The sequence below is a fragment of the Vipera ursinii genome, assembly GCF_947247035.1.
Source record: "Vipera ursinii genome assembly, chromosome: 16".
Lineage (NCBI taxonomy): Eukaryota > Metazoa > Chordata > Lepidosauria > Squamata > Viperidae > Vipera > Vipera ursinii.
Genome location: NC_139529.1, coordinates 2117447 through 2140413, shown reverse-complemented (window position 1 = coordinate 2140413; position 22967 = coordinate 2117447).

Here is a 22967-nt window from a genome sequence, read left to right as displayed (position 1 = left end):
ACAGTGAGGGAACGGCCCCCACTGCCTTGGCCCTGACCCAGAGACCCTCCTTCTGCCAGAGACTCAGATCTGTCCCACTCCTGCCCAGGCCCCCATAGGCACCCTTGATGCGAATGATGTAGAGCTCGCCATGCTCACCCAGTAGGTCATACACACTCTAGCCACGCCCACCCAGTAGGCCACACCCACCCTGGCCATACCCACCTGGCCCCCTGAGGGCAACCGCAATGCTGATGCGGCCCTCAATGAAATTGTGTTTGACACCCCTGTTTTAAAGTGTCCCCGAGTAAAAACCCCTCCCCTCGGTCCATTTGGTCAGTCCGGGATCAGTTAAGTTTCAGGTGTCAAAACCCTTCGTGGAAAAAGAGAACCTCCATGCATTTACCACATTTGCTTCCTCCCCTTCAAATTCCAATCGGAGATACAAACCAGAATCCCCCACCCCGTTTCTTTGTTCTTCTCAGTTCAAAGGTTCTTCCCTGGTCTTTGAGGATGGCCTCCAGGCAGGCTGAATAAACAACCTTCCATCTAATGCAGGGGTGTCAAACTGAATTTCATTGAGGGCCGCATCAGCATTGTGGTTGCCCTCAGGGGGTCAGGTGGGTATGGCCAGGGTGGGCGTGGCCTACTGGGTGGGCGTGGCTAGAGTGCATATGGCCTACTGGGTGGGCGTGGCCAGCTCTACATCATTCGCATCAAGGGTGCCTATGGGGGCCTGGGCAGGAGTGGGACAGATCTGAGGGTCTCTGGCAGAAGGAGGGTCTCTGGGCTAGGGCCAAGGCTGTGGGGGCCGTTCCCTCACTGTTTCCAGGATGGCTTCGCGAGCTGCATGAAACCACTTTGCGGGCCGGATCCGGCCCCTGGGCCTTGTGTTTGACGTGTCTGATCTAATGGATAAAGGTAAAAGGTAAAGGTTCCCCCGCACATGCGTGCTAGTCGTTTCCGACTCTAAGGGCCGGTGCTCATCTCCGTTTCAAAGCTGAAGAGCCAGCGCTTGTCCGAGGACGTCTCTGTGGTCATGTAGCTGGCATGAATAGATGCCAAAGGCACACGGAACGCTGTTACCTTCCCACCGGAGTGGTCCCTATTTTTCTACTTGCATTTTTACATGCTTTCGAACTGCTAGGCTGGCAGAAGCTGGGACGAGTAACATGCTATGCGGCACCCGGGATTTGACCCGCCAAACTGCCAACCTTCTGAACGACAAGCTCAGCGTCCTAACCCACTGAGCCACCACGTCCCATTCTAATGGATAGGGATTGCCAATTAATGGGAATGGCAGAATCCAGTAACAGGGTGAGATTTAGGTTTGCACAGATAGGGAGTTAAGAATGGAATATAAATAGATTTTGACACCAGGGTTCCAAATTCACAGCTCTAGTGCCTTCCAAGCTGCCTGATCAAAGGAAGCACCTGATTTTCCATGCTATTTTTTTTTAGAAGAAAGTCATAAATCAAAACTTACACCCAATGTATTATGAAGGATCTGTCAATACTGTTTAATTGCATCAGTGTCAACGGATTTCACAGTAAATTGAAATTATTTGGTAAAAAGGTACCCCTATATATTTTTTGCTCCAATGGGAGGATTCGACCATTCACCTTGTCCTTCTCTGGCTCTCCTGCCCAGAATTTGAGGGGGCCAAACCGGATACAGTATTTATGATGCAGGTTGAGCAAAGCAGAACCGATCAGAACAATTCTCAGCCTCTGTTTCATGGCCCTGATCTGAATTCTTAGGAGAGGACAGTTTCTGGCTCCTTCTCCTCCTTCAGGAGGGGTCTCAGCTGCAGCCAGGATGGCCCAGAAAAGGGGCAGCTGAGATGCCGGCTGGAACTGAAGTATGAAGTAAGGAAGGCTGGTCTTGGACAACAGGCAAAACCCCAGAAATCCAGCCCTTCTCAACACTGCCACACTTAGCACATGTGAATGGGGTGTTAGATCCTAGGGAAGAAATTGTGTTGTGTTGTGTGAACAGAAACAAGATGTTGTGCTGAAGTATAAAATTGCAACTTTCTTGCCATTCAGCCTCTACAGCAGGGGTGTCAAACTCAATTTCATTGAGGGCGGCATCAGCATTGCGGTTGCCCTCAGGGGGCCAGGTGGGTATGGCCAGGGTGTGTGTGGCCTACTGGGTGGGCATGGCTAGAGTGCATATGGCCTATTGGATGGGCGTGGAGCTACATCATTCGCATCAAGGGTGCCTATGGGGGCCTGGGCAGGAGTGGGACAGATCTGAGGGTCTCTGGCAGAAGGAGGGTCTCTGGGTCAGGGCCAAGGCAGTGGGGGCCGTCCCCTCACTGTTTACAGGATGGCTTCGCGGGCCACATGAAACCACTTTGCGGGCCGGATCTGGCCCCCGGGTCTTGTGTTTGACATGTCTGCTCTACAGTGCCTTCGCCAGCCTACCTGGGCAGGTTGTTGTGAGCTCTAATCTAGGGCGAGACGGTGCCCCGCCTCCTGGAGCGGAATAGCTGCCCTCCAAAGGAAATACTGGGCTGAGTATACTGGGCTGCAGTGCTCCGAAGGGCCAGCAGGTGGCACCAAGACCCATCGTTGGCTGCCCCCTGATGGCCGGTGGGGGAGTTGCTGCTCAGCCGTACTTCATATTGGGGGGGGCCAGGAAAACCAAAGCGCCCTTCACCCCCCCCTCCCGCAGCAAAGACCTCAGTGGGTCCTTCAAAGATCTCTTCGCTGGCAGTTCTTGGGCAAGTGCAAGGACGGACCTGCGAATTGTGGGGGCCGGAGCTGGAGGGCTGGTGCGGCCTTCATCGTCCTGGGCCTAAGTTTGCAGCTCTCCAGCCTTGAACAGGGCAGCAGTGGGAAGAGGACCCACAGAGGTTGCTCTTGGTTGCTCTCATACATTGCCATTGAGGCTTATTATAGAGACTCACCCGAAGGGTGTCCACTGGGAACCTTCTCCAGCCGGGGACTCTCAGCCGGGGACTCTCAGCCTGGCCCTGGACATCATTGGCTGTCCTGGGAAGTAATCTTGATTAGGGTTAGTTGGGACTTCAATGGGAAAGGTGGTTCTCAAGGCCAGTTTATGGTACCATCTCTTCTCCCCACTTTCCTCCTTTCTCTTTGGCAGGGCAGAAAATGTGAGGAAAAAAACCCAAGAAAAACATTTGGGAAAAGCATGAGATGAATACAAATATTTAAAGTCAAACAATAATTGCATATCCTCCTTCCCCCCCCCCCCCATGCACGAAGAGGTTCCAGTGTGAATGCAGAGCGAGTGAAGGGAGGGGCAGAAGCTCTGGAGAGCCAAAACACCGAAACAGGCAGATTCGTCCATGAGATCAGGATCAGAATCACAGAATTAATGTAAATGAATTAATAAATAAATAAAGATGATGATGATGAGAGTTGGAAGGGTCCCTGGAGGTCTTCTAGTCCAGCCCCCTGCTCAGGCAGGAGACCCTATACCATTTCAGACAAATGGCTGTCGAGACTCTTCTTTAAAACCTTCCAGTGTTGGAGCATTGACAGCTTCTGGTGGCAGGTAGTTCCACTGGTTAATTCTTCTCCCTGTCAGGAAATTCCTCCCTCCTCCCCCCTTGGTTTCCCTCCGTCGCTGCTTCTCTCGCCTTCCGGGGGGGGCTTTGGGGAAGAGCTCGGCTCCCTCGGGGCACCCCACAGATATGGGAAGGCTACTCTCCCCTCCCCTCCGCCCTGCCTGGGGAGAGACACAGCCTGGGAGATCCCTCAGCTGCGCCAGCCTAGATGTGTGTGGGGGGGCGAGAAAACGGGACCCCAGAATTCCCCTTCGCGGCGGGACAGACTGACTTCGGTACTACGCAGGCGCCATCTATCTGATGGGTGTGTCACTGCATTTTTTAATGTTTGTCAGCTAAGCCCATTGCAGTCTGCTCCTTACCAGCTGTTATTATCGTTGTAACCATAGTGAATGTCACATGTTCAGCCATGTTTTGGTTTCATATCTGGCTCAGCTACTGTGTGCGCATGTCCAAAACAAAAAAAAAGTTTCTTCTCTTTTTTTCTTTTTCTGTTGCTGTCTAGTGATATTGAACGTAGTCAGTTGAGAGATTAAGGTTTTTTGTTATTAAAATTTATATTACAGTAGAATATGCTTCGGGTTTTATTTCTTTTACCTGTTGTGCACTATGCGTCAAATGAACCACGGTTCATCGACTTCTGATATGGAGTTTTTTGATTTACTCCCTTGACAGGATGGAAGGAGGACGCCGATTAGTCGCTCTGGCGAGGGCAGCAATTAACAAAATAACTCCTAGGGGCAGTCCCTAGAGGTTATAAAAGGTAAAAGGTAAAGGTTCCCCCGGACATGCGTGCTAGTCGTTTCCGACTCTAGGGGCCGGTGCTCATCTCCGTTTCAAAGCCGAAGAGCCAGCGCTTGTCCGAGGACATCTCCGTGGTCATGTGGCCAGCATGACTAGACGCCAAGGGCGCACGGAACGCTGTTACCTTCCCACCTTAGTGGACGCTATTTTTCTACTTGCATTTTTACGTGCTTTCGAACTGCTAGGTTGGCAGAAGCTGGGACGAGTAACAGGCGCTCACTCTGTTACGTGGCACTCACCCAGTCCGACGCAGCCCGAGAGGCTGGGAAAGGTGGTGTCCGGGACCAGTTCCTGGCAGCGTCTCCTCCCCTTCGTCCTCCCCCCTTTTATCCTCCCTCCTTGCCAGGACAGAACAGGGAAAAGCATCCTTGGAACAGAAATCCTTAAAATCCAGCCCGGCCTCTCGCTCCTTCTCCCCCTTTCTCCCCTCCCCCCACATACGCGGAAGGAGAAGGGGTGGAAACGAGGGGCTGCCTGGAGGTTGCAGGGGGAGCCTGGTCAGAGCCCCCCCCCGAGGGGGAGAGACCCCGGGTGGGGAGGGAGGGGTGGAGACGCAGCCCCGGGAGACCCCCAGCCTCCCCCTGCCTGGATGCGGGGCGGGGGGGAGAAGGCGGGACCCCACAGAAAGCCCTTCGCCCCACCCCCTGGCCGGAGGAAGACCACCTTCGCTACTGCTGATGGAGGGAAGGAGGACGACAATTGGTCGCTGTGGCGAGGGTGGCAATTGGCAGGAAGACTCCTAGGGGCGGTCCCTTCCAGCGAATGTGAAAAGCTAACAAAAAAAGGGCGCGCAGAGAAGTCCCGCCTCCACTTCCGGGAACGAATAGAACTGAGGTGCCTAATTGACACAGATGGGCTCGGGTCCAGGTAGGGCACAAGGGATGCCGGGAGTTGCAGTCCAAGAGGCTCTCTTGCGGTAGGAGTGGGGGAGGGGGGAGGCCGAGGCCTGGTCTGGTCTGTTCTGTCGGGAGGGGCGCTGGGAGGGAGACCTGCCCGGAAAGCCTCACTAGGAGGCCGAGGCTTCGGCCTTGGTTCCCGGGACGGGCTGGGACACCCTCCGGGGAAGGGATGAAGCCATGACCCGCCTCTCCTCCTCCCCCTTCGCCACTGCAGGAGGACGGGGGAGCCCGGCGGAGGAAGGAAGGAGGCCCCGCGGAGCAGCCCTGGGAGGAGACGGCGGAGAAGGCCTGGAACGGATGAGCCGAGGGGGACTCCGGGAAAGGAGGCCGCCTAGAGGGCGAAGCGGGGAGCAGGAAATGGGCAGAGACCCCGAGACGGGCCTGGAGGGCGGAGGGTCCCTCAGAAGAGGCGGGCAACTCGGGAAACGCCACAGAATCCAGGAGGGAGGAAAGAAATATCAGTGCCCAGAATGTGGAAAATCCTTTAAAAGAAATGGAGATCTTAAAAACCATCTAAGAATCCACACTGGAGAAAAACCACATAAATGCCTGGAATGTGGAAAGAGCTTCAGTCTGAGGGGAAACCTTTATGTACATCAAAGGATCCACACAGGAGAGAAACCGCATAAATGCCTGGAGTGTGGAAAGAGCTTCAGTCAGAGGGGACACCTTTATGTACATCAAACAATGTACATCAAGGGGGGAGTAGGAAACGGGCGGAGACCCCGAGACGGGCCTGGAGGGAGGAGGGTCGTTCGGGACAGGTGGGAGTCTCGGGAGTCTCGAGCCCTGGAGATGTCATCCAGTGGTGTCAGGGAACAGCACACAATGTTTTGTGCTGTGCTCACTACCCTCTGTAATACTTTCTTGTCCGCGGCTGTCAGACCTGCATACCAAACCACAATACCATACGAGAGGACGCTCTCTATAGTAGACCGCTAAAAGAGGGTCATTAGCCGTTGTTCTACCCTGTTCTTCCACAAGACCCTAAGAAAGTGAAGCCTCTGTTGGGCCATTTTAGCCACCTGGGTTGTGTTAACTTTCCAGGTGAGATCTTCACAGAGGTAGACTCCCAGAAATTTAAAGGAGGAAACTCTCTCTACACAGTCCTCCCCGATGTAAAGAGGGGCAGGTTCCTCCTTTTTTCTTTTTATGGTCAGTTTATTAAAAGTTTGGAAGGAGGGAGTTGTGTTGTGTGAATGGAAACAAGATGTTGTGCTGAACTATAAACTCGCAACTTTCTTGCCATTCAGCCTCTGGACTGCACTCACCAGCCTACTTGAGCAGGTTGTTGTGTGCTCTAATCTAGGGCCAGGCATTGCCCTACTATCCCCTTCAGAGGATGAACTGCCAGAAATCCTGAGCCAGCCAAATACTGTCCATGCTGGCTCAGGAATTCTGGGAGTGGAAGTCCACAAATAAGAAAAGGACCGTCGTTCCTCACCTCTGACCTAGAGCAACCTGAAGGGGGACGCAGCAGTACCCGAGGTTCTGTTCACACGACCTGCTTCCCCACTCCTGGCTTTGCACATCCAAACTCCTGGCGTTGTTTAACAGGCTGAGTGCAACGTTTTTCCCCTGTCCATTAACAATAATGGACTGTGAGTACCGGCATCCCTTGCGCCCCACTGGGCTCTGAGTCCGTCCGCTGGCAAATCAATTAGGGCGCCTTAGATATGTTTGGTCCCGGAAGTAGAGGCGGGACTTCTCTGCGCGCCCTTTTCCTGGGAGCTCTTTCTTTTTGCTTGAATGGACCACTCTAAGAGACCTCGTGCCAATCGCCGCCCTCTCCAGAGCGACCAATTGTCGTCCTCCTTCCCTCCATCAGCCAGATGGCGCGTGCGCAGTAGCGAAGGTGGTCTTCCTCTGGCCAGGGGGTGGGGTGAGGGGCGCTCTGTGGGGTCCCGCCTTCTCCCCCCCCTGCCCCGCATCCAGGCTGGGGGGGGTCTCCCGGGGCTGCGTCTCCGCCCCTCCCTCCTTCCCCACCCAGGGTCTCTCTGCCTCCGGGGGGGGCTCCAGGCAGCCCCTCCCGCCTCTCAGGGCCGATCCCGCTTCGGTCCCTCCCCCCTCCGCACGTGGGTGGGGGGAGGGGAGAAGGAGCCCCAGGCCAGGCTAAATTTTAAGGATTTCTGTTCAAGGGATGCTTTTACCTGTCCTGCCCTGGCAAGGAGGAAGGACGAAAGGGGGGAGGACGACGGGGAGGAGACGCTGCCAGGAAATGGCCCCGAGGACCACCTTTCCCTCCTCTCGGGGTGCATCGGACTGGGTGGATTTGGGGTGCCGTATAACCTCTAACGCTGCTGCCCTTTGGGGGCTTCTTACAGAGAAATCCGTCCCGTCCCCCCGAGGGTGGCAATGCTGACCGGAGAGAGTGAAGCTTCTGCAGAGGATCTTGGCCCTTCCTAGCACTGCTTCCTCTGGGCAGAGGGAGGTCGGAGTCGGCTCCTTGGGTGCCATGCATCCCCTCGCCATTGGGACTACTTACGACCACAATTCAGTCCAAAATTTATATTGTTAAGTGAGAAACTTGTGAGTTTTGCCCCATTTTACTACTTTCCTCCCCGCATTTGTGATTCAGCTGAATCACTGAAGTTGTTAAATTACTAACATGGTTGTCAAGTGAATCTGGCTTGCCTATTGACTTCACTTGCCAAGGTCACTTGCCAAGGTTTCTCTCCTTATGTGGGCCGTAACCTTTCCCTCCTGTGAAGACCTCTGTGTTGCAGGAATACAGTCCTTGCTGAGGGCCAAGCAATGGGTTTCTTGCACTTGGTTGCCCTTTCTCGTAACTTTAATATTTTTATGATAACCTTCTAATATTCTAGGTGCCTGTAACTTTCTAACTGCAAAACAAGGCACTCTCTTGGCTGAATAGCAAAGGACATTTTCAGTTGTACATGCTAAAGTTTCAGCTGGCTGAAATGGTATCTTTTCACAACAGATTTATGTGGTTCAGGATGCCTTTTCCCATGTGAACGTTCTCCTTTTAATAAAATGGTTTTAAATGGTTATGTTATTATGGTATGTTTAACTTACTGTCCACATTTCTGATGAACAGGATTTCTTCCATCCAATCAACTATTCTTTTGCCGTGGTAGAATCTAGGTGTCTGACCTCCTCCAACTAGGTACCTTCGGAAGGAAAGATCCTCAACTACATCAGATTGAAGCAAAAGGTGCCTCTCGTAGAAACCAATTCTGGTCGAATTCGGGTGGGTGGGGCTGGTCCTGGTAAAAGGGAAACCTTGTGGCTGCAAGGCTAGGGCAGTAAGGGGGCCATGGAGGTGGGGGGGTGGCAGTTATCAACAACCTGGTTGCGTCCATCAAAACCAGAGCATGCTCAGCCTTAGATCCACGGGGCAACCCTGGAACCAGCGAGTGCCCTCCCCCCCACCAGCGTGTGCGCGCAGGAGATGGCCAGCGCCAGAGCCCTGGGTGAAGTCAGACTGTAGGGAAGATAGGGAGCAAGGTCATCAGACATGATCCCCCATGCTACAACTGTCATAAATATGAACTGGCTGTCAAGTATCTGAATTAAGGGCTATTTTTAAAGGGCTGTAGAGAGAGTCCTTGACTTGCAACGCTTTGTTTAGTGATTGAAGTTACATCAGCTCTGAAAAAAGTAACATAAATTGTGAGCGTTGCAGATCCCCGTGGTCACGTGACCAAAATTCAGGCAACTGGCGTGTATTCCCGACAGTCATACAGTGACAGGCTGACGTGTTCTCCCTTTATATAGGGTCTCCTGCTTCAGCTGGGCATTGGACTAGAAGACCTCCAAGACCCCTTTCACCTCTATTTGAAATTTGAATTTGCCTTCACTAATAACCTGTGTTGGCTCTGAACTGTTCCCAGAAGTTAATTCCAGCTGAAGCACCTGAAGCATCAAACTGTGAAGAACAGCCCAAGTTATCAGCAAACATATGATCGTTGTTGCATCCCAAGCATTTCACTATCATGACTCCATGATGATAAGCCACCCTAGAAATAGTTTTCATAGATTGTATCCCTCATACCTAACAGAGAAGCCAGGATACACTCAGGGATGTTCAAAAGTGGGTTTCTGAGATATCCAAGGGCAGGGAATTTGGGGGATGTGCCCATTTACTTAGGTATGACTTCTTTTGTTACATTTTGAGAATTTCCCATCGCCCAATGACTGAGTGGCTTACAAAAGAGAAAAATTACATGGGAAAAATTCATGTACACCTGGGCACATGTATTATAAATCAAAGCTCTCTATGGCTCAGCCAACAGCCTAATCCTCCATCCAGGAGCAAATCACCTTTTCAAAGACCTACAAAATATATCAAGCAGCCATCACTGCCTTTCCAATTCCAGTCCCGCCATGCTCCAAGTGCATGGATGAGGGTGATCAGGCCCCTGAGCTTAGGCTGCTTTATTTTAACGCCAGATCCATCGTTAACAAGGCTCCCCTCATTCAGGACTTGATCGAGGAGGAATGTGCGGATCTGGCGTGCATTACGGAGACTTCGTTGGGCTCGGAGGGGCTCCTCTGACCGAGTTATGCCCTCCAGGTTTCCGTGTGCTACACCAGCCATGGGCTCAGGGTAGGGGTGGAGGGGTGGCGGTGGTTGTTCGGGAGACTTTATGCTCGCGGGAGACCACTATTGTCCAGATGGCTGGGAGTGAGTCCCTCCTCCTGAGATGTGGCCCTCGGGCTCAGTTGGGCTTGTTGCTCACATACCTGGTGCCCAGCTGTGTGGCAACAGCCCTGCCTGAGCTGCTCGACACCCTCTCAGGGTTGGCAGTGGAGTTCCCCAGGCTTACAGTTCTGGGGGACTTCAATTTGCCTTCACTGGGAGGGTCGTCTGAGTTAGCTCGGGAGTTCATGGCTTCCATGACGGCCATGGGCCTGATCCAAGTGATTCAGGGCCTGACTCGTGGGGGGTCACACTCTCGACCTGGTGTTCCTGTCTGGACAGTGGTTGGATGATCTGGGAGGGGGTTCACCAACCATTGTTCCCCTGTCATGGTCAGATCACTATCTCCTGTGGCTGGTCTTCCGTTATGCCACCCCCCGCCGCTGGGCTGCGGAACTGACCAGGTGGTTCTGCCCCAGGCGCCTAATGGACCCTGAACGGTTCCAGATGGCGCTTGGATCTATACCCATCGCCCTCACCCACAGCCCAGTCGATGCCTTGGTGGATGCCTGGGAAAGGGCAGCCGCCGGGGCACTTGACTGTGTTGTACCCTTGCAACCTCTGACCCGGCGCAGATCCCGTTGGGCTCCATGGTTCTCTGCAGAGCTCCGGGAGATGAAGCATCGGAGACGGGGTCTAGAGAGCTGTTGGAAATCCACCCGATCCGAATCTGACCGATTGCAGTTAAGAACCTTTATAAGGTCTTATCTTGCAGCGATGAGGACGGCGAAGGCTAATTACTTCGCTGCCCTTATCGCGTCTGCAGATAATCGCCCAGCCGCCCTGTTTGGGGTGACTCGCTCCCTCCTTAACCAGGAGGTGAGGGAGGATCCCTTCCAGGTACGAGCCGAGGAGTTTAGTCATCATCTGGCGGACAAAATCGCTCAGATCCGGGCCGGTCTGGACTCTGACTGGGCAGAGTCTGACGTGGAGGAATCGGACGGTCTTGAGCATGTTATCTGGACTGAGCTCGATCCTGTTTCCCCTGATGATGTGGATCATGGGGAGGCTGAGCACCACCACCTGTTTGTTGGATCCGTGCCCCTCCTGGCTGGTTTATGCGGCCCGGGAGGAGACACGAGGCTGGTTCTAGGCAGTAATAACTGCTTCTTTGAAGGAGGGTGTCTTTCCTGCCGCCTTGAAGGAGGCGGTGGTGAGACCCCTCCTCAAAAAGCCTGTCCTGGACCCGGCTGTTTTAAATAACTATCGTCCAGTCTCCAACCTTCGCTTTTTGGCGAAGGTTGTTGAGAGTGTGGTAGCACATCAGCTTCCTCTGTTCCTGGAGGAAACTGATTATCTGGACCTGTACCAATCGGGTTTCAGGCCCGGATACCACACGGAGACGGCATTGGTCGCGCTGGTGAATGATCTCTGGCGGGCTCGTGACAGGGGCTGTTCTTCTGTCCTGGTCCTATTAAATCTCTCAGCGGCTTTTGATACCATTGACCATGGTATCCTACTGCGGCGTCTCAGGGGGTTGGGAGTGGGAGGCACCGTTTTCCGGTGGTTCTCCTCCTATCTCCTGGGCCGTTCGCAGTCGGTGTTGACGGGAGGGCAGAGATCCGCCCCAAGGCCTCTCGTTTGTAGAGTTCCTCAGGGGTCGGTTCTCTCGCCCCTCCTGTTCAACATCTATATGAAGCCGCTGGGTGAGGTCATTCGTGGTTTCAGGGTGGGGTATCATCAGTACGCTGATGGGGAGAAACAGGCTTCGTCTCAATCCCACCAACACTGAGTGGCTGTGCATATCGGCATCTTAGGCTAACCAGACTATTCCACCTCCAACGATGGGGGTTGAGGTGTTACCCCCCGTTGATAGGGCTTGCAACTTGGGCGTCCTCCTGGATTCACGACTCAATTTTGAAGACCATATAGGAGCCATGAGCAGGGGGGCTTTTGCCCAGGTTCGCCTGGTGCGCCAGTTGCGGCCCTATCTGGACCGAGATGCCCTACACACAGTCACTCACGCGCTCGTGACCTCCCATTTAGACTACTGCAACGCTCTTTACATGGGGCTGCCCTTGAGTACCACTCGGAGGCTTCAGCTGGTGCAAAATGCGGCCGCGCGAGTTGTGATAGGGGTTTCCCGATACTCCCATGTAACACCTCTACTCCGCGAGCTGCATTGGCTCCCGGTTGCCCTCCGGGTGAGATTCAAGGTGCTGGTGATGACCTATAAAGCCCTAAATGGCTTGGGTCCGGGATTTCTGAGGGAACACCTGCTGCCGGCATCAAGCTCCCTTCATCCAGTGCGCTCCCACAGGGAGGGTCTTCTCAGGATACCAACGGTAAGAGATTGCTGGCGGACAACACCCAGGGATAGGGCCTTCTCAGTGGGTGCGCCTGCCCTTTGGAACCAGCTGCCAGTGGAGTTTAGGACTGCCCCCGACCTCCGTTCATTCCGCCAGGACCTGAAGACCTGGCTCTTCGAGCTCTTTGGCCCAGGCTGAGAATTTTAATTTTAATTTTAATTTTAACTGGGGTTTTATTTGTTCAGGGACGGATATAATTTTTTAAATTGTTTTTAACTTTTGTAATTTTTGTTTTAATCACCCTGTAAATCGCCCTGAGTCCTTTGGGAAAGGGCGGTATATAAATATAATAAAATAAATAAATAAATAAATAAATAAATAAATAAATAAAATAAAGAGGCTGGACCTCAACCTTTTTCCAGACCAGGCATTAGTCAATTGAGCAGGCAAACCATCCTCGAGTCAATCCCAGACACCTTCAAGGCATTTTCTGGGCTGCATCAATCAGGGCTGGTTCTTTTTTAAACTTTCCAGTGCTAGACAGCATCTCATGCATTTCCTGGTGGTCCCCCATCCAAGCCTAAGCAAGCTTTCCTTCCCAAGTCAGCCAAGGCTGCCCAGGTACAGACTGAGAATCACCCACTGGAGAAGTTCCCCGGTGGAGTCCCTGCAATAAGAAACAGTGGCAAGGGAAGCCCTCACACATGCAGGGTCTGCTCAGTTTGCCGGGTAAAATTGGCATGCAGACCCTGTTAAACAACGCCAGGGGTCTGGGTGTGCAAAGCCAGGAGTGGGGAAGCAGGTCGTGTGAACAGAACCTTGGGAACTGCTCCATTCCCCCTTCAGGTTGCTGTATGTCAGAAAACGAGGGTCTTTTTATTATTTGTAGACTTCTGCTCGCAGAATTTCTGAGCCAGCATGGACAGTATCTGGCTGGCTCAGGATTTCCGGAAGTTGAAGTCAACAAGTCAAAATTGGGCCATGTTCTAATCTAGGCGATCGCCCAATTCCTCCCTTCCCTTTTCCCGCTGATCGCCTGCAGAGGGCGCCAGAGCCTCGCTCTGTTCCGGCAGCTCCAAAGAATAGGACAGCGAGCTCAGTAAACTTTTCCTTCCGCCTGCTGGAAAGATGGCGCCGAAGGGGACTCTGGGAAAGGAGGCGGCCTGGAGGGAGAAACGGGGAGCAGGAAACGGGCGGAGAGCCCGAGACGGGCCTGGAGGGCAGAGGGTCCTTCGGGACAGGCGGGAGACTCGGAAAACACCACAGAATCCAGGAGCGAGGAGAGAAATATCAGTGCCCGGAATGTGGAAAATCCTTCAAAAAAAATGGAGAGCTTAAAGTGCATCTAAGAATCCACACAGGAGAAAAACCATTTCAATGCCTGGAGTGTGGAAAGAGCTTCATTCAGAGGAGCAGCAACATCTTGTTTCCGTTCACACAACACAGCTCCTTGCATAGGATCTAACACCCACATTCACACATGCTAAGGGTGACAGTGCTGAGAAGGGGTAGATTTCTGGGGCTTTGCCTGTTGTCCAAGACCAGCCTTCCTTACTTCCTGCTCGGGTTCCAGCCAGCCTCTCAGCTGCCTCTTTTCTGGGCCATCCTGGCTGCAGCTGAGACCCTGAAGGAGGAGAAGGAGCCAGAAACTGTCCTCTCCTAAGAACTCAGATCAGGGCCATGAAACAGAGGCCGAGAATTGTTCCGGCCGGTTCTGCTTTGCTCAACCTGCATCATAAACACTGTGCCTGGTTTGGGCCTCTCAAATTCTGTGCAGGAGAGTCAGAGAAGGACAAGGTGTATGGTCCCGTTGGAGCAAAAAGTATATAGGGGTACCTTTTTACCAAATAATTTCAATTTACTGTGAAATCCGTTGACACTGATGCAATTAAACAGTATTGACAGATCATTCATAATGCATTGGGTGTCAGTTTTGATTTATGACTTTCTTCTAAATAAAAAGATAGCTTGGAAAATCAGCTGCTTCCTTTGATCAGGCAGCTTGAAAGGCACCAGAGCTGTGAATGTGGAAATAGGGTCAGGTCAGCCAGGCTGTTGCTTGGAAGCTGCAGAGCAGGTTGTTGGAACTGGTTTCCTGGGTAAAGAAGGAACTTTTCCCGGGGTATCCAGCAGGGGTGGTGGTGGTGGAGAGCACTCTTGGATTTCTCTATATGAAAAAAGAAAAAAAATACTCGGGCCACGTACACACTACCAGTGTTCCTGGCACATGATAGAAGGCAGCGGAAGTTGGAGAACAGCATTTCTCTGGCACTGAAAACGTCTTTTCTGCCTAGGCATATAATATAGCAGATGCAAGTGACTTAGGCAAACAAAGCGATTCTTGGCCAGGAAGGCACAGATGGGAACTATGGAACTATTTCCCTCCACAACAGCAACGCACACAGCTCCTGTTTTCTGGCCCCCATGGTCCAAGGGCCCTTGCATCTGCTGAGGAACCACCAGAGAGGTCAGGGGAGCACTTTGAAGGACCCAACTGCCATCCTTACTGTGGGAGCTGCCAAAGCTGCCTGGGTTCTTGAGATGGAATTAGATCAGAGCCTCAGCTCTGCTATCAGCCATCAGGGGGCAGCAAAGGACCAGAATTTGCGCCATCTGCTGGCCCTCCCTGAGATGCTCAGCCCCAGGTTTTCTTTGAAGGGCCACTCCTAGCCTGCCTTCCTGCCAAGGAGGAGGGGCGCTTCGTCTCCCCAGATTAATGCCTCACAACCACCTGTCCAGGTAGTCTGCCCAACATGCTCTAGAGCAGGGTGTCAAACTCAATTTCATTGAGGGCTGCATTAGCGCTGTGGTTGACCTTGGGGGGGCTGGGTTGGGGGTGGCCATCTCAACATTGTTCGCTTTGGGGGGGGCACCTGTGAGGGCCCAGGTTGGGGGGGATCCATTGCATCCAGGTGTGGAAGGCAAGACCAGGGTGAGCACCATAGCCTTGTCCACCAGGAGTCTGGCTGTCGTTCTCAGGCCATGCAGAGGACCCCCAGTGATGCCAGCTGCTCGGGGGGCACCCGGCTGCGCTTACCTCCTCCTTATGGTTGCTGCTGATTGGCTCGCTGTACTTGGCAATTGGATGGGAGACCACCAGGAGAGGTCAGGAGGAGGGGACAAGGGATTGACAAAAAGGCAGCATGGCTGCTTGTGGTTAAGTGCTAAGGCAGGACTTCTCTCAGACCCTTCCTCTCTTTATAATCTTCCTCCCTCCCCATTTTTCTTCTTTTTCCTTCCTCCCTTTCCTTCTTTTTCTTTGTCTTTCCTCTTTCCCTTTCTCCTTCCCTGTCCCTTGGATGCTGAAAGGCAAAAGTGGAAACATTTCTCTATGCCTTCTTGCCTTGTGATCAAATGCCACTTTGGCTGGTAGTCTGTGGCCACTTAAATACCGAGAACAAACCAGGTTCAGTTTATCCCATGCTTGCAATTAGTGGGGACGTCCACAGACAAAAGTACAGCAAAAGTGTCAAAATGGTGGCTGTGATAGTTGATCAGAGCGTCTCTTGTTTTTTATGTGCAACTGCTTTAGCATTTAGGAGCAGAGGTAAGTTAGTTGCATTTCTATTAATACATAACCCTTACAAGGAGTCTCCTGTAGGGACCCTGCCTTGGTCTAATTCAGACTGGAAATATAGGAAAAGAAAATGTTTTCCCCACTGGAAGTGGCTCTTTGCAACACACAAGGAGGCGACACTTTCCTAAGAGCTCACAATTCAAGAATACCAATGTTAACCTGGACTGCCAATAAAGTCCTGTCTGTGACAAAAGAGAACACAAAATTGCTTTCTCCTTTGAGCCCAAGTCTCAATGATACAGGATTGATGCTACCAAGGTGCTTTTCCTTCCTCCCTTGTTCCCTCCCTCTGTTCCTTCCTTCCTTCCCATCTCTCCTTCCTCCCCTGCTCAGAAAGTGGTGATGCAGGGGGGAGATTGCCAGCTCTGCCGGTCTCCATGCTGCCATTAGCCGTTGCTATCCCTCGTGGCTGGGTAGGGCTGGTCCTGGTGAAAGGGAAGCCTCCTGGCTGCAAGACTAGGTCAGCGACGGGGCCATGGAGGTGGTGGGGGGGTAAGGATAGGGGGGGGCTGATCTACAACCTGGTTGCGTCCATCAACGCCAGATCGTGCTTAGCCTTAAGATTCACAGGGCAGCATGCCCTGGGCGTGGGCACAGGAGACGGCTAGCACCCTGGGTGAAGTCAGCCTGCAGGGCAAGATAGGCAGCAGGGTCACCAGACTCCGCTTGCGTGTGAGCCCAGGGTGCAGGGCAGGGAACATGTCGCTGGCTCCAGGGCTGCCCTGTGGATCTAAAGCTGAGTGCGTTCTAGTTTTGATGAAGGAAAAAGTAGGGGTACCTTGTTATCAAATCTCAATCTAGTGTGAAATCAGTTGAAACTGATGCAATTAAGCAGCATTGATAGTTCCTTGCATAATGCATTGGCTGTAAATTTTGATTTATGACTAACATTCTTCTAAATAAAACAAAATGGCATGGACAAAATCACTGCATGAAGCCTTTGTAGATTTTAAACCTACATTTGAGAGCAATCTTGATGAACATGGCAAATACAGTACAAAGGGATGTTACTTTTTCTCATTCAGCATTTGTATCAAATGTGCTAATAAACTGGGTACCTCTTCAGTCTCCCAGGGCTGTAGTTAGACCTCCACGCTCTTTACGTAGCACCTCCTGCTTACACCTGGCTCCATCCCTGAGCCCTACGTCTCCTCCTATATGCTGAGGACATGGATCGTATCTCACAAAGCTTTGATGGCCTTAGAGAGTCTCCTGTTTCTTCTCAAAAGATTTAAAGACAAGGGGACCACCGAGAGCATCCAATTTACAAGAGTTTCACATATCTGGGGATGGTCTTACATGGCGCTGACATTTGCAAAACCCATTTAGATTATATCAAACAATGACAGGGAGGAGCTCTGTCACATCCCCAACCATGAAGGCCAAATTAGGCCTAGGATCAGGCCCTGCCAGTTCCTACCATCTGGATGGGCATTAGGGGTGGGGGTGGACAAATGGAAAATATGTTTGTATGTGATGGGAAACAGGGATGGGCGGAAATGACAGGTGACGAAGACCACAGAAGCCCAGAACTGGTTTCTACCAGAGGCACCTTTTGCTTCAATCTGATGAAGTTGAGGATCTTTCCTTCTTAAGGGACCCAGTTGGGGCAGGTCAGACACCTAGATTGTGCCACGGCACATTTGTTCAAATTAGAAGATCATTTGTTGGGGGCAATAAGCTGACTTTGTAATAATGCCGCTTGGGAGGGGGGGCAAAAGCCCTAATAAGCAGGCATATACATAGAATGAAGGCTACTGCTAAGCTTGTAAGCCGCCCTGAGTCTTTGGAGAAGGGCGGGATATAAATGGGATTTAAATAAATAAATAAATAAATAAATAAATAAATAAATAAATAAATAAATAAATAAATAAATTTAAAGGCAACTTATTAATCTAACAATAAAAAGAGGAGCACAGGACACATACAGTAGAAAAAGTACAAAGGAATAGATGGATGGAAGAAATCCTGTTACATCAGAAACGTGGACAGTAAGTGAAACATCCCATAATAACATAGCCATTTAAAACCATTGTATTAAAAGGAGAACGTTCACATCATGAGCCACAGAAATCTATTGTGAAAAGATACCATTTCGGCCAGCTGAATCCTCTAGCATGTACAATTGGAAAAGTCCTTTGCTATTCAGCCTGAGAGTCCCTTGCAACCAAGTACAAGAAACCCGTTGCTTGGCCCTCAGCAAGGACTGTATTTCTGCAACACAGAGGTCTTCACATGAGGCAAAGGTTATGGCCCGCATAAGGAGAGAAAAGGGTAAATTGATTCATTAATTGACTCAGTAATAACCAAGAGTGCAGTTTGTTCTCTGTGTGGAAGGAGGGAGTGTGCCAAAAGGTACGGAAGAGGCAAGAGTCCAATTTCAAGGGGAAAATTAACCCAGGAGAACGCTCTGATTTCCAGGCCCATGAAAAGAACCGTGGGCACAATGGAAATTGCTAAGTTTCTTGAGAACATTCCAGTAGCAGCTTCTGTATCTCAAAATGAAAACTCACCAATCAGAAGAAATTGTGATATGGGTTTGTGGAATTGAATACACTTCTATTCATAAGATTACGTACCCCTTGAAAAGAGTGTATGAATAATGAATGAACCTTTATTGTCAATGTACAACCATGTATACATTGAGATTGGCTGAGCCTCCCTTCATGCCATCACCAAAACTCATAATGACAACAAACCCACCATCTTGTTACACCATGTGAGCTAACTGCACAACACACCGACCTCGCAAGTCAGTCATACATAAAATTATAAAATGATTTCCCGTTCAAGCGCCTAAGAGCCCATGGATAAAAGCTGTTCTTCAGCCTGCTGGTACAGCTGGCTATACTCCTATATCTCCTACCCGATGGTAAGAGAGTAAGCAGATACTGACCAGAATGTGAGTCATCCCTGAGAATTTTCCTCACTCTTCCAAGGCAGCGAGCCCTGGCGATGTCATCCAGTCGTGTCAGGGGACAGCCCACAATGTGTTGTGCTGTGCTCACCACCCTCTATAATACTTTGCTATCTGCGGCTGTCAGGCCAGCATACCAAACCACAACACAGTGTGAGAGGACGCTGTCTATAAAAGAGGGTCATTAGCCGTTGTTCTACCCTGTTCTTCCGTAAGACCCTGATGAAGTGGAGTCTCTGTTGGACCTTTCTGGCCATCTGGGTTGTATTATTTATTTATTTAATCCCATTTATATCCCGCCCTTCTCAGAAGACTCAGGGCGGCTTACAATCTAAGCACAAATTAATGTGCTTAGCAATAGTCTTTATTCTATGTATATACCTGCTTCTTAGGGCTTTCGCCCCCCCCCCAGCGGCATTAACTATGTAAGATTCAAATTCAACTATTAGGCATCACAGAATAGCAGAATCATTAAACAGAGAGTAGCAATAAAGGGGACAGTAAGATGTTGACACACAAAGGATGAGATGGCAATGAAGGGTAAGTATTGACACCTTTCCACACTCCAGGCATTTATACGGTTTTTCTCCAGTGTGAATCCTTTGATGATTATGGAGGTTTCCACCACCAGAAAAGCTCTTTCCAAACTCCAGGCATTTATACATTTTTTATCCCGAGTGGATTCTTTGATGTCTATAAAGATTGCCCCTCCGACTGAAGCTCTTTCCACACACTGTGCATTTATTCGGTTTTTCTCCTGTGTGAATTCTTTGATGCCTATTAAGTGTGCCCCTCTCACTGAAGCACTTACCACACTCCAGGCATTTATGCTGTTTCTCTCCAGTGTGAATTTTTTGATGACTATAAAAGTTTCCCCTCTGACTGAAGCTCTTTCCACACTCCAGACATTTATATGGTTTTTCTCCTGAGTGGATTTTTTGATGCTTATAAAGGTTTCCCCTCTCACTGAAGCTCTTTCCACACTCCAGACACTTATGCTGTTTCTCTCCAGTGTGGATTTTTTGATGACTATAAAGGTTTCCCCTCTGACTGAAGCTTTTTCCACACTCCAGGCATTTATGTGGTTTTTCTCCTGTGTGCATTCTTAGATGCCTTTCAAGATGGTGATTCCTTTTGAAGGATTTTCCACACTCCAGGCACTGATATTTCTTTCCTTCCTCAATTCTCTGGAGTCTTCCATCTGTTCTCCTCTCACTGAATCTCTTTCCACACTCCAGTTTCTCACCTAAGTGGATCCTTTGATGTCTATAAAGGTGTGCCACCTGACTAAAGCTCTTTCTACATTCCAGGCATTTATATGGTTTTTCTCCAGTGTGGATTCTTAAGTGCTTTTTAAGATCTCCATTACTTTGGAAGGATTTTGCACATTCCAGACATTTATATGGCTTTTCTCCTGTGTGGATCCTTTGATGTATATAAAGGTTTCCCCTCAGACTGAAGCTCTTTCCACACTCCAGGCACTTATGCGGTTTCTCTCCAGTGTGGATTTTTTGATGACTATAAAGGTTTCCCATCCGATTGAAGCTTTTTCCACAATCCAGGCATTTAAATGGTCTTTCTCCTGTGTGGATTCTTAAATGCCTTTTCAGATCTCCATTTTTTTTGAAGGATTTTCCACATTCTGGGCACTGATATTTCTTTCCTCCCTCCTGGATTCTGTGGCGTTTTCCGAGTCTCCCGCCTTTTCTGAGGGACCCTCCGCCCTCCAGGCCCGTCTCGGGGTCTCCGCCCGTTTCCTGTTCCCCGCTTCGCCCTCCAGGCGGCCTCCTTTCGCGGAGTCCCCTTCGGCCCATCCCTTCCGGGCCTTCCCCGACGTCTCCTCCCGGGGCTGCTCCGCGGGGCCTCGTCTCCTCTCGGCAGGCGCCTCCTTCCTTCCTCCGCAGCACTCGCTCGAAGTCCTGCAGGGGCGGAGGGAGAGAGGCGGGTCACGGCTTCGTCCCTTCCCCGGAGGGGAGTCCCAGGCCCGCCCGAGGAGGAAGACTGAAGCCTCGGCCTCTCAGTGAAATTTTCCGGGCAGGCCTCCCTCCCAGCGCCCGTCCCGCCAGGCCAGGCCTTGGCCTCCCCCTCACTCCCTCCCACCTCGGCCAGAGACTCTCGGACTACAACTCCCAGCATCCCTTACGTCCTACCTGGCTCCGAGCTAGTAAACGGACGAGTTAATTCGGCGCCTGGATTGTTTGATTCCGGAAGCGGAGGCGGGACTTCTCTGCGCGCCCTCTTCCTGGGAGCTCTTTCTCTTTCTCTTTTAGGGACCGGCCCTAGGAGTTGTTATGGTAATCGCCCCCCTCGGCAGAGCGACCAATCGGCGTCCTCCTTCCCTCCATCAGCCAGATGGCGCGTGCGCAGTAGCGAAGATGGTCTTCGTCCGGCCAGGGGTTGGGGCGAGGGGCGCCCTGTGGGGTCCCGCCTTCTTCCCTCCCGCCGCCCCACATCCAGGCAGGGGGAGGCTGGGGGTCTCCCGGGGCTGCGTCTCCACCCCTCCCTCCCCACCCGGGGTCTCTCCGCCTCCCGGGGGCTCCAGGCAGCCCCTCCCGCCTCTCAGGGCCGATCCCTCTTGCGCACGTGGTTGGGGGGAGGGGAGAAGGAGCCCCAGGCCGGGCTAAATTTTAAGGATTTCTGTTCCAGGGATGCTTTTCCGGGTCCTGCCCTGGCAAGGGGGGAGGAGGAAAGGGGGGAGGACGAAGGGGAGGAGACGCTGCCAGGAACAGGCCCCGAGGACCACCTTTCCCTCCTCTCGGGGTGCTTCGGACTGGGGTGGATTTGGGGTGCCGTATACCCTCTAACGCTGCTGCCCTTTGGGGGCGTCTTTGAGAGAAGAATCCATTCCCCCCCCTCCCCCCGAGGGTGGCAATCCTGACTCTTCCATCGCAGGCCGGGGAGATTGAAGCTTCTGCACAGGATCTTGGCCCTTCCTAGCACTGCTTCCTCTGGGCAGAGGGAGCTCGGAGTCGGTGCCATGGAGCCCCTCGGTCAGTTTGGGACCCCCAGCCCTGAGTCCTCTCATTGGGACTACTTACGACCACAATTAAAATTTATGTTGTTAAGTGAAAAACTTGTGAGTTTTGCCCCATTTTACCACTTTCCTCACTACATTTGTCAGCTGAATCACTGAAGTTGTTAAATTACTAACATGGTTGTCAAGTGAATCTGGCTTCCCCATTGACTTTGCTTGCCAAGGTTGCAAAGGGGATCACATGATCCCCCCATGCTACAACCATCATAAATATGAATCGGTTGTCAAGCATCTGAATGTAAATCACATACGGATGCTGCAATGGTCATAAGTCACTTTCAGTGCTGTTGTAACTTCAAACGGTCACTAAATGAACTCTTGTAACTCAAGGACTGCCCGTACGTCCACGTAAAGTAAAATATATATAATGTATATATCTTGCAATATTTTGTATGCTTTTTCATAACCAATGAAACCAATATTAGAAACCAGTTGAGTATTTCCAGGGCAGAAGGTTCTTCAGTGGGGTGAGATGCTTTATTTTGGATTCAGCAGTTCCCACATTTATCTCCCGAGTTCTCATCTCAGAAGGGTTTGGCTAACTGATGAGAACAAATAAGTTTGAAATGATCGTATCGGTCTCCCTTTATTCTTTGTTAGCAAGCCAAAAAATTTACACAAATATGAGCTGCCACTGCTGTGGCTACTGCCTGTAAGATGGCCTTGGGCTAGGCCGAAACACGAAATAAGATTTGTCCCATGTCTGGGACTAAGCAAGTGTATTCTGAATGCTTAACAAACATTTAACACATATCTCCCTTGCTTCCCAGCTAACAGAGAGAGAGAGCCTGTGGCCTAGAGGTTAAAACAACTGCTTAAGACCCAGTCGGTCCAGGTTCGAATCTCAGAAGGGTATGGCTGACTGATGAGAACAAATATGAGCTGCCACTGCTGTGGCTACTGCCTGTAAGATGGCCTTGGGCTAGGCTGAAACAGGAAATAAGATTTGTCCCATGTCTGGGACTAAGCAAGTGTATTCTGAATGCTTAACAAACATTTAACATATACATATATACATATATATATATTTACATATAATGGGACGCGGTGGCTCAGTGGGTTAGGATGCTGAGCTTGTCAATCAGATGGTCGGCAGTTTGGCGGTTTGAATCCCGAGTACCGCATAACAGATTGAGCGCCTGTTATTCGTCCCAGCTTCTGCCAACCTAGCAGTTCGAAAGCAGGTAAAAATGCAAGTAGAAAAATAAGGACCACTATGGTGCGAAGGTAACAGCGTTCTGTGTGTCTTTGGCGTCTAGTCATGCTGGCCACATGACCACGGAGACATCCTCGGGCAAGCACTGGC